This window comes from Aethalodelphis obliquidens, unplaced genomic scaffold, assembly GCF_003676395.1.
Source record: "Aethalodelphis obliquidens isolate GAN/ISIS:26980383/991018 unplaced genomic scaffold, ASM367639v1 scaffold37, whole genome shotgun sequence".
Classification (NCBI taxonomy): domain Eukaryota; kingdom Metazoa; phylum Chordata; class Mammalia; order Artiodactyla; family Delphinidae; genus Aethalodelphis; species Aethalodelphis obliquidens.
This window is the reverse complement of record NW_020837981.1, coordinates 6,439,370-6,451,452: the sequence shown is the minus strand read 5'-3', so window position 1 is coordinate 6,451,452 and position 12,083 is coordinate 6,439,370. Positions and strand designations below refer to the sequence as shown.

At 56.4% G+C, this 12,083-nt stretch overlaps 1 protein-coding gene across 9 annotated transcripts in view; it reads left to right on the top strand.

Annotated features, from left to right (window-relative positions):
• The window catches only part of ZMIZ1 (zinc finger MIZ-type containing 1), a 230,849-nt gene that overhangs the window by 40,946 nt on the left and 177,820 nt on the right, over positions 1-12,083 (top strand). For all 9 annotated transcript variants that reach the window (XM_027129760.1, XM_027129761.1, XM_027129759.1 and 6 more), the window contains exon 2: positions 1,821-1,944. The gene's annotated coding sequence lies outside the window, so the exon portion shown is untranslated. The remainder of the gene's footprint in view (positions 1-1,820; positions 1,945-12,083) is intronic.

The window sequence follows — 12,083 nt, the reverse complement described above, 5'->3', positions numbered from 1 at the left end:
TACCACTTTCACCAAGTCCTATTGGTCAAAACAAGTCTCAAGGCCAGCCTGGATTCAGAGGCGGAGAATAGACTCCACCTCTCGATAGGAGGAGCTGCAGAGAATCTGTGGCCATATTTGTTTTAGCCTGACACAGCATAGAGTAGCTGTGCCTGTTCTTGACCTTTATATAATTGGATCCCTTAAGTATGTTCTCCAATGTCTCTGGCGTTTTTGACCAACATTGTGTTCATAAGATTCATGTGTATTGTTGGATAGAGTTGCAGATTATTTGTTCTCATTGCTGTGTGGTATTCCATTGTATGCGCACACCGATTTCTCTGTTCTGCAGTTGATGGCCATGTGGGAAGTTTTCATTTTGGGGCTGTTATGAGTAGCACTGCTGGGAACGTTCTTGTATGCATCTTTGGGTGACCACATGCACACATTTCTGTGGAGGTGAAAATGCTGGGCTGCTGAGAGACCACAGGGTAGGGGATACTTCCAAACTGTTCTCCAAGGTGGTGACCAGTGCACGCCCTACCAGCAGTGTTTGGGAGGCGCAAAAGAGCTTTGTGGAAGAGAGTGAGGTGGTTTTAGAAAGATGCCCCCAGCTGAAGGTGGCTGGAGGGGTGTCTCTGACCCTAGGGCTCCCTGTAATGTCCCCTCTCTGCCTGCCCCTAGCCTCAGGCCTGCAGACTGGGGAAGAAGGGCCGTCAGACCAGATGGCTCTTTTCTGAGTGTGATCTCTACGACTGCACTTTTTCCCATCCCAGGGCCCTCCTACTGCCCTCTCTCCTTTACCCAGAAGCTTCCTTCCACAGCTAGCCTGACCCCCCAACAGCCAGGGAAGCTGGGTGCCTGCATGCGCTGACACACGAGGACACAGGAGCTGGGAGGGACTGCCGTGGCAGCCTCCATCCATGATAGCTCTGGGCAGTGGGCAAGACCAGGAGACTTGGGTTCTACTTCTGGCCTTTCTACTTCTGGCCTTGCCTCTCTCTTGCCATGGGACCATGGGAGGAACCCTTCCCCTATCAGGGCCTCAGTTTCCTCATGAGGCAGAGAAGGGAGTCAACCTCACCAAGTCTCTTTCCTCTCACCAACCTGAACCCTGGATTCTAGAATCTAACAGGGGAAAGGGCACGAGGAGGCCCATGGAGAGCTTGGCAGGCTTCTGGATTTCAAGGCACATGTCAATTGGCCCACTTTGTTCAGTTTCTTCACTGAATATCTTCACTGCCCCACTCATCCATCCATCCATCCACCTCTGTGGCCTTGTGAGCCTCAGAGGATAGAGATAAACTAAGACCTCATTCCCGATGTCCAGGAGCTCTGCTCGGGGGAGGAGCCTGGCCTATAGAAAGCTGGGGCAGACACGGTCAGCTAGACCCAAAGCTGCTGGGGGATGAACAAAGAAAGGAGCGACAGGTCAGAGAGGGCTCCACGGAGGCATCTGAGCAGAGTGGGGCTCTGAAAGACAGAGCAGTGGGGAAAAGGGCTCCAGACAGAGCACCCAGCTTGCCTGAAGGGTGGGGGTCCTGGGGGGGCTGGGCTGACTGCAGCACAGTGGTGGGTGTGCCAGCACGGCTGCTGCTGTGGTGCGGGGTGCAGAGGAGCTGACCTTGGTGCTGGGCCCGGTTCTGGGCCTCTGACCTTTACTGGGGGTTTGGGGACAACATCTAGTTTCTAGGGTCATTCCACTTCTGTGGGCCAGCTCGGCTCTCCAGGAGATGGCCAGAGGGGCCTGGGCAGGCGGGACCTGGAGCTGGGTGAACGGGGTCGGGGCCACCCCCAGGCTCAGGCTTGAAACTCACCACGCCCTCTCCTCTCTCCCGCAGGACCTGCAACAGCTCTGCTCGGCCAAGTCAGACTGCTGGGGCCACCGCCTCCTTCCACTGTGAGCTCCTTTTCCCGACGCCCTTAGCAGCCTTCAGTCCCGGTGGTCGGCAGAGGCCTTGGCAGGTAAGCAGGATGAGCTGGGCCCTGGCACTGGGTGTCTGCTGGTGTGGCGCCCAGCCCAAGCAGCTGGTGCCGTTTCAGGGCCTGGAGAGCCCAGAGCTGGCCCGTCGTCACTGAGGAATTAGGGGAAGGGGCTTATTTCTCAATTTTCACTTCTCCTTGGCCTCCTCCTCTCAGAGGGAGCCAGAGAGCGGAGAGGTGTGCCCTGGCCTGGCACTCAGATATTTGGTTTTATTCTCTTGCCAACTCCTGGTGTAGCATTGGGTAGCCCTGCCCCTTCATGGCTGAGAGCCTCAGTTCTCTCATCTGCTACATGAAAATAATCATATCCTCTAACATTCTGAGCACTTAACTGTATGCCAGGCACTGTGCTAAGTACGTGTAGTTGTTAACTCCTTTCGGCTTCACCACAACCCTGTGAGGTAGGTGCTGTTATCTTCCCCATTGTGAGGCTTGTGGTCTGAAAGCAACTTGCCCAAGGTCACGCTCCTGGCTGAGCCCCCCTGGGGTTCAGTTCCAGGTCTTTGTGGCCCCAGTGTGCCAGCCCCTGACCCCTGTTCCATTCTGCCCCTGACCTTGCCCCCCACCGCCGGCCTCTTCTTGTGGGTGGGCATCAAGGCGATCGTGGATGTCCTCAGAAGTGTTAAGTCCTGTCCCAACTCAAGGCAAAGGGAGGGGGCTTTTACAAGGTGACAGTTGCTGCTGGTTGCCTGGGGTCATGATTCATTTGTGGATATGATGTGACATGAACCAGACCTGACCCTTCCTCCCCAAGGTGGCACACAGGGCCCTTCTGGAGCAGGGGTATGTTGGTTGGATACGGCTCTCTCTCCCTCTGCCTCCCAAGTTCAGTTTCCCAAGCTTGTATTAAGCAATTACTGTATGCCAGGCCTGACAGTAGGCCCTGTGGTGCTGGGCAGGAGGCCTTGTCCCATTATGTACTCTGGTGGAGAAACAGGCAGATCACATCAGATGTGGAAAGCCCAAGAGAGGGGAATAGTTGGGGTTCATAGGTTAGAGAGGGGCATTCTGGGGAGGTGATCCAAAAGTGAATTACATCATGGGGAGAAAGAAGGCTGGGTGGAGAGCCCGGCAGTTTAGGGGATGAGGTTGGCAAGGGAATGGAAAGATTGTAAAAGGCCACAAATGCCAGGCTGAGGAATTAGATCCCAAGGGCAGTGGGGAGCCATGGAAGGTTCTAAGTCAGATAGTGGCCTATTGAAGGTGGTTGCATTGGAGAGGCCTTTGGAAAGGCCTCTCATAAGAGACTGAGGCAGGTAAGTTGGCAGGATTTGCAGTTGGCTGGTAGGGGGCATGAGGTTAGGAAAGCTGCCGTGATGTGGGATGGGGATTAACGTTGGAGTTCTGTGTAAGTGTTGGGAGTCTGGAATCCAGGAAGGCTTCTTGGAGGAGGTGGACCAGGTTGTGGTCTGGAATGTCTCTGAGAGGGCCGAGATTTTCCTGAGGAAGAAGATGATTTATAGTTACACATGAGCTTGAGGTTTTCATCTGGAAGTATAGATACACATACAAGTCCCAGAGGATTCTCCCAGCCCATATTCATATCTGTGTCCATGAACACACGTGCACATGCATGCTCTACACAGACACACACGTGCATGTAAACCTGTTCCTGCATGCTAAGGGGCTATGATTGGTTGTGTGTGCACAGATACATGCAGAGATGTGCAGAGACCTGCTCCCTCACACCCATATACACGCAGACATTACTGTGCGTGCTACAGACATACATGTGCACGCACAGACTTGCTGCACACACACGCTCACAGATGCACGTTCACAAACTTCTGTGTTGACACCTCACACAGATACACGGGCAGAAGTTCTCACAACACATGGCGTCTCCACATTCACCCGGGGATGCCCTCACATGCACACACAGGGAGGGATGTGTTCCAAGGAGAAGGGCCTGTTCAGGGGTCATTGGCTTCTTACCTTGCAGTTCCTGGGGTCACTGGGCAGCTTTGGGTCAAGGCTGAGCCCTGACCTCTGCATGTATGTTGGGAGGGGGACTATCAGGGTTTGAGGGCCAGTCCTGTGACCATGGCCACGCTCTTGCCTTCTCTGGGCCTCAGCTTCCTCAACTGGAAACAGAAACAGTCACCATCTGGCCCCAGCATCCTGGACAAGGTGGTCATGAGGATTAGAGACACCGATTCACAGTGCTGAGAAAAATTCCCCGCACAAGGTAGGGCTTAACAAATAGGACCTGTTATTCTCATGAGAAGAAAGTAGGTGTGGGTTAGGTAGAGGCGCCTGGGCACTGCCGTGGGGTGTCCGTGGGGCCTTATTCTTGTTCCTTATCTCCTGCAGACTCCATCCGGGCTCCCTGGGGCCTGGGCACCCTCTGAGTCCTGGGCATGACAAGCTGGTAGGGACTGTGTCATCCCTGCCCCCAGCTGCACTTCCTCTGTTGACTCCTGGAAGTCAGGGTCTTGTGTCGTCCACTTTGTTACCCAGCCGTACACGAGTCCCTGTCGGGGAACTGGCATGTTACATCCATGAGCTTACGAGCCCTGAGAGGGAGGCCTCACTGAACAATTTCTAGATGAGGGAACTGAGGCCGTCGAGTGTAGGTGAGGTTCTCAAGGACACCCGCCCAGAAGTAGTGAAGCTGGGCTCCAAACCAGACCATCAGATGCCAGAGTTTGTGCTCTTTGCTCTGGTAAGCTCCCTTCAGGGATAGGTCATTTAATGCCTACTTTACAGATGAGGAAACTGAGGCTCAGAGTGGGTGAGCCACACAGCCAGGAAGTGGTACCTGCACCCCAGATTCAAGACTTCCTCTTCCCTCCCCTCCCTCTTCCCGGCAGGGCCCCTCCAAGTTAGAGGAGTTTCCCAAGGGGGATCCTGGCTTCTGGCTTTGGCCTGGCCCAGTCTTCCCAGGCCAAAGAGTGTCCATTTTCTTGCAAGTAAAAAGGTATGTTGTTCTCTGGGGTCCACTGTCTGGGCATCATCTACTAACTTCCTCTCTGAGACCCCTTTGTAAAATGTCCTTAGCATGGTCCTTTGGAAACCTGGTCAGCAGGAAGCTCTGGGGTGCCCTAGCCCTTGCACACCCATCAGCAGGCTTGTTGCGTGGGACCAAGGCAGGAAGTGTGGGTTCTGCCTGGTATGGGGGGTCAGGTCTGTGTATGGGGAAGAGATCTGGGAAGGATCCCTGGGAGGTGAGAGGTGGGCTGGGAATTGGAAGATAAGGAGAAATTTGCTAGGTTGATGTCAAGGGAAAAAGGGAAGACCAAGCAGAGAGCCCGGCTCTTGCAAAGTCCCAGAGAAGTGACAGTTCATTCACTGGCCCTCTGCCTCCTCTCCCAAAAGTGTCCATCAGAATCTTCTAGAATCAGGACCGGCTACATAATTTGCAGGGCCCAGTGCAAAACTATAGGGCCTGTTGTCCACAAATTATTAAGGATTTCACAAGGGTGGCCCTAGAGCAGTAAACCAAAGTGGGTCCCTCTGAGCTTGGGGCCCCGTGCAGCTGCCCGTGAAGCCAGCCCTGCCTAGATTAAGTGAAGAACTGAGTTCACGTGCAGGCTCCACCAGCCACTGCCTGGCCCAGTGACCTTGGGCAAGTCCCCCATCACCCTGTGAGTCTCATCTGCCCAAGGGAGAGATGTTGCCCTCCCTCCAGCAGCAGAAGCCTCAGCGGTGCCAGTATCCAGCTTGTCTCAAGCATCCAGGTTCAGTGGCTTCAGTGAGGCTGGGATTACAGCTCTTCCTGTCAGGCAGTGGTGTTTGAGGGTTCTCTGATGCGCCCCGTCTACCTTTTCAGCGCTGTCCCTGCATACTTCGGAAACCTGTCTTTTTTGTGCTTTTCCAAATCCACAGGGGCAGAGGGGGTTGGGGGCTGCTCTGTGTTTTATTTGCAGTCTTCTGCCTCGTTGCCCCTTGCCTGCCCTTCTCTGCTTGGCAAACTCACTCCTATGGGTCAGATGCCATGGAGCCTTCTCTGACCCCAACCCCTCCCTCCCGACCTTTGCCCTGTGACCCCTCCAGTAGCTACAATGACCTCTTGTACTGTAGAGTTCTCTAGAGTGTGTAAGCTCTTTCACACCCCATGAGACCAATGAGAAGCCCTTGAAAAGTCCTATTCCCTTTACCGGACTGGAAAACAGAGACTCAGAAGTTCAACCCCCAGCCTAGCTCCTGGGCTGAGGTCAGGCCCACATCAGGAAGGGGTACAGGTAGTGGCAACAGAGGGTGGCATCTGGGCTCTGCTCTGGGGCAGCTTCACATTTCAGCATTTTGGAAGACTGGCTTCCCCTCTGGGAAAAAGCCCCAGCCCCTGGTCCAGGAGAGGCCCCATAGGTGTCTGGGCTGGTGAAGAGGAGGCAGTGAGCCAGAGGTGTGGCCAGCTGGAGCACACAAGCCCCAGCCCTGCCCCTACCTGGGGGTAACTTGGCCCACTTCCCTCCACCTGGTGGACTGGAGCCAGGCGTGTGTGGTACTGGGGCTCAGGCGAGGCCCAGAGCAAACAGAGGTGAGAAGGCCCCAACTGGCCTGGGACGTGGCAACCAGCAAGGTTGGACACAGCGTGACCCGTCAGGGGCATGACAGCTGCCCCCTCTGGCTGGCACTCCATGAAAGGTACTCAGAACACCTTTGGTGGACGACTGCACAGGGCACTGACGTGGTGAGGGGCATGGACTCTGGGCCTCGGCTTTGGGGTTTTACAACACTGCCACACTACTCGCTTTGTGACTTCAGATGAGTGGCTTAACCTCTCTGTGCCTCATTTCTTCATCTGTAAGATAGGGATAATAGAACCGACCCCACTGAGTTGTGAGGGATTCAATGAAGTCAGCCATGTACACTCTTGCAGCGGTGCCTGGGACGAGGCTAGCGCTCCACAGCGTATGCGTTGACGGTGGGTGAGCAGGCGGGGGTGAGTGTTGGAGCTGATCCCCAGGGGTGTGGGCACACGGGGAGGGACTTGGTTGGATTGTCATTTCAGAGAGGCTGTAGGGGAACAGCGAGGATTGGGGTTGGCCTGGATTCGGGTTTCATATGCGGCGATCCCAAACAGTTGTTGATGAGAGCTCTGTGGGCAGGGACCTGGGGTGACAGCCACACTCCCTGGCCAGTCCCTCCAGCCCCGGGTTTGTGGCTTCATGCTGACAGCATGAACACCGTCAGCTGTCAGTCAATAGGTTTCCAGGGCTACATGTCGCAAGGCGGGTTTGGGGCTGGCTTTGAAGACCTTGAATGCCAAGCCCAGCTCACAGCGGGCCTGGCCATGGCCACACAGAGCTGGGATCCCACGGCCCCCATGTGGCATACCTGTCAGTATCCAGCACCAGCTGAGAATGCACACCCTCCTCTCCCTCCCCGGAATTTGTTGCCTGCAGCCCAGGAGGCCTCTCCAGCCCCTGCCTCTGCAGCCCGCCCTGACCCTGCAGCCCCTACCCCAACCTGGAGCTGGAAATAGTCCATAGCCCATTGGTCACTGCTGCCCGATGTGGGATGCCCTTTGGGTCAGCAGGGTGGGCCACTGTGCTCACGGGCTCTCTGAGCAGGACTTTCGTTCAAGCCTCAGTCCTGCTGCAGGCCTGCTGTGTGACCTCGGACAAGTCGCTGTCCCTCTCTGAACAATTGTTCATTGGTCTATAAAGCCAGAGGCTCTGCTGGGACAGGTCAGGATTCACAACCTGCAGTGTTCTCAAGGGTATCAACAACCCAGGGAAGCTGGGGTTATCCCACTGTGTGGAAGAGGAAACTCATAAAGCATAGAGAGGTTAAGAAATGTATCCAGGGTCACAGAGCTATTGGTGGAGCTGAGATTCAGCCCACTTTTACCTGACACAATAATACGTGTTTTCCCCACTACCTCAAACTGTCTCTGGTAGGTACATGTGTGTTTGCTGGGTGAACTATTCACTCAGTCAGCCACAGTGGGTCGAACACTTACTGGGCTCCAGCACTGTGCTAGGCACTGGCATTCAAAAGTGAATCTCTGAGCATCGGCTGACCACAGCCGTGGGCTTGAGTGGAGGTCACACGGTCTACAGCGCAGCGTGTGCTAGGTGGGTGCTCTCAGCGGGTGAAGGCAGTAGGAGTTGGGATGGGCAGCTCTTCCCCCATGCTGGAGGAGGCAGCCAGAGGAGACTGCCTGGAGGAGGGGGCTAGATCCCTACACAGAGGAGTGAAGGAGTAGGGTCTTCCTGGGGTTTCTACACAACTTGATGGGGTAGGTCTGGAGTCCAGCTGGAGAGGAAGCTTCATTCAGCCACAACTGGAAGCAGGCTCTGAGGCAACTCCTGGGGGCCACAGAGTTTGACCTTGGTCCTGCAGAGAGCAGGGAGCCAAAAGGGGCCGTGGAGAAGTGGCAGCTCCTCTGTGAAGGCCATGAGGCTGGCCCTGGCCTGCAAGCGGGAGCTCACAGCTCACGCAGAGACTGTTGATCAGGGAGGGGCAGGGCTGGGGCTTGTGTACTCCAGCTGGCCACACCTCCAGCTCACTGCCTCCTCTTCACCAACCCAGGCACCTGTGGGGCCTCTCCTGGGCCAGGGGCTGGGGCTCTTTCCCAGGAGAAAGCCAGTCTTCCAAAATGCTGAAATGCGAAGCTGCCCCAGAGCAGAGCCCAGGTGCCACCTTCTGTTGCCACTGTCTGCACCCCTTCCTGATGCAGGCCTGACATCAGCCCAGAGGTGGGGCTGGAAGGGAGACATGGACAAACCTGTTCAGTGACATGGTGGGGACAGAGAGGCCCAGAGCCCAGCCCAAGGTCACGCAACATCATCACGGCAGGTGCAGGAGGCCGACGGGCTAGACAGGAGGCATCCTTTTGGGGGGTGAGGGGGCAGCTGGTCTGGTACCCCTGGTTCTCCCAGAGTCTGGTGGGAGCCTTGCTGTTGTTTGTGGTCACCCATGTAGGTGTGTGGGGCTGCACTCACACCCCAGACACCCCTGACCTCGGCCACCAACAAGGCTCCCCGAGGACAAACTGGGATTTGGTAAAAACTACGCTGAGAAGGATTCCTTGGGTGTTACTCACTGCGGGTTCTTTGCCCTCCCCCGATGTTTGCTCACCGTCCCCCCGCCCCCGCCCCACTGAGCCCTGGAGGTTGTCTCCCTCTGGTTCAGGAGCCACGCACTTAGGGTGAGGACAGCCACGCCCATGCCCTGTGTCCTAGGTCCAAAACCTCCATGACCTCGCGGGGAGGGAGCAGACGCTGGGTGGGGCTGCAAGGGTGCCCTCTTTATTTGAATCATAGCATCCCAGCCCCCTGGGAGAGGAATGGTCTTTAGAAATCATTTGGCCCAGTCTCTCATGGTACAGATGGGGAAACTGAGGCTCAGAGGTAGGAGGGTACACCCCAAAGTGGCCCAGCATGGCACTCCAGGCTTTGGGCTGAGCTCACTGCCACCCTAAACTGCTTCAGATGCATGGCGGGTGTAGATGCCAGCAGGGCCCAAGACCTACAGCAGTGCTCGTGACCCAGCCATGGGGCGTGGTGTCTGCGGAAAGGCAGGACCCACCCCTGAGGAGCTGGGGGTGCAGAGTGTGGGGCTGGGGAAGATCTGGGGATCTGTGGAGAGCTGAGCAGGGCGCCCTCAGACCTGGCTCTGTTAAGCCTCGTTTGTACTCCGCCTCTTTGTAATCACTACCTCCTGCCGAGACCTGCTACCATTAGGGCTTCTCCTCCCATCTGTTTACCCAGAGAACCCAGTGAGGTCTGGAGATTGCAGGCCCAGAGGCCAGGGCAGAGAGAATGCTCTGGAGTCAGGCCCCGATTGGAAAGCTGACAAGATGCAAGGGGGTGAGGAAGGAAAATGGACTCTGGAAACCAGGGGCCACCCGTGCCCCTCATCAGCCCCTTCGGCTGAGCCACAGCAGGGTGCCCGGTGGCCTGCAGCCCGCGGGAGGCTGCTGGGTCTGTGATACCTGGGGAGAGTTCCAGGGGTTCCCAGGGACTCAGGAGTCAGGGCGGACTTCCTGGAGGAGGGGGAGTTCCAGCTGGTTTCTGAAGAATGAACATGATTGTGAACTGAAAGCATTCTAACCAAAGGGTCCAGCTGGGCCAAAGCCTTGAGGCAGGCACGCTGGGGACAGATTCAGTGGGGCTGGATGGAGAGCCAAGACTGGGCAGTGAAGGAAATAAGGTTGGAGATGCCCCCTAGAGGCCAGATGGTAGAAGGAGGAGGAAGTTTGTACTGTGTTTCTAACGGGCTAAACATCCCTGAGAGGTTCACTGCCCACTTCTGTGCCTGTCTCTGTCAGATCTCCTGGGAGCTTTGGGCACCTGGGAACCACAGCAGGGCAGCACCTCAGTGGGAGAGCCTGCCTTTGGGGAGGGTGTGAGCAGGTGCCAGGATCCTAGGCTCCCCCGGGAGCTGGTGGGTCTCCCTCAGCCTGGGGGGATGGGGGATTCAGCCCCTGGGGCAGACTCTCCTGCAGGCTAAGGGTCCAACACCCAGAGTGGACCCCAGAGCTGAGAGTTTGGCAGGGGGAGGGGGTGGGCTGAGAGATGGGCTTCCCTTCTCCTTCCTGTGACCAACTGCCTCCTTCCTTCTTCTAGAGAAGCTGTGTGGGGCAAGGATGGGAGCAGGTGGCCCTCCCCAAGGCTTTGGGTGCGCTCAGAGCCTGACAGAGAGGAGGTGAGCCTTTGAGCTACGTGTGCTGTACCAGGCTTGTGACTTGCTGAGGGTGCTGTGGGTGCCTGGTGCCCCCACGGGTGCAGCCCCTCCTTGTAGCCCTGGGCTCAGCCCAGGTTGTGTTCGCTGAGCCTCCACGGACCCAAGGTGGCCTCTCCCTCACCTTTCCTATCAGCAGAGCAGCAGCCACGGGCCTGGGAGCTCAACTCCTGGTACCTAGGATTTCATACATCCCCCCAGCAGTTTGCACAGCAGCTGGCTCCGGCTCTGTCAGCTTTGGTTCCCACTTGGGAAGCCCAGAATTCTTTTCTGGGATAACACAACAGCCCTTCCACAGCAGGAAGGGCGAGCTGCCCTCATGGCAAAGCTTCTTCCTGAGCCCTGGCTCCTGCATCCTCAAAATAGCAGGTGGGCTTAGCAGGGGCGCATTTTCCAGGGAGGAATTAGAGTCAGAGAAGAGACGGCATGAGACTTGGCCAGCGTCACGTGGCCAAGGCAAGACTCGCCCGGGATTCCAGGCCCTAGTCAAGCTCCTTTGGGGACGGAGCCACGGTTTCTTTTCAGGGCCACAAGCAGATGCTCCAGGGCTTGGGAAGAGGAGGTGGAGGAAGAGAGCTTCTGGGGACGAGGAGCCCAAGAGAGAGGCCCCGAGTCACTGTCTCTCCTCCTCGGCTCCAGCTACTTTCATTGGCGGGTCCACCAGTGGTGCTGACATTTACCTGGTAGAGAGGTGGGCCTCCTCCCTCTTGAATCAAGATGCTAAAAATAACCGGACCCAGCTTTTCAGGGCCCCTGCCCAGCCAGCGCCTGCTTGCCTGCCTTGGCGACCTTTTTCCTGGGTGCTGGAAGCTAAGTGCTTTGTGAGCATTTGGTTCCTTGTGGCAAGGACTTCCTAGGGGTCAGAGCAGGGATAGCAATGCATGCTCAGCTCCTGAGCCTGAAGAGGGGTCTCTGCAAGGCCTACCTATCCCCCAGGTATTGGGGTGATGGGCCCCTGCCCAAACCGTGTTTTCTCCCTGGGTCTAGTACCCTGCCAGACTGGCCACTCTGCCCCTGGATGCTTGAGCCCCTTCCTGGAGCTGCTGGAGTTTCTCCCAGTACCCCTCCTCCTCAGAGTTATCCAGCGCTCACCTTGAGTCCTGTACCACGCCCAACACAGATGTCCAACGTGTAGTCTCCTGCCTTCACACTGCATGTTCATCCTGCAGCCAAGAGGAGCCCAGACTTTGTGGCTGGGCATGTTTAAATCCAGCTGTGCAACCTTAGCGCATTTCTGAGCCTCAGTATTCTCATCTCTGAAATGGGCATCATAACTGACTTTGTAGTGTCATGACAAGAAAGAAGTGAGGTCACATGCAGGTGTCAGATCAAGAGAGCTGCCTGCCACCCAGCCAGGAGAAAGCCTGAGCGCCTCTGGGGGCTTTCCTTTCTCTTGCTTTCCAGGGTAAATCAACCCTGGAAACTTCATACGTACGTATGGTTGATGTGTGTGGACTGGAAGAGGAAGGTCTTAAAGACCCAGGCTG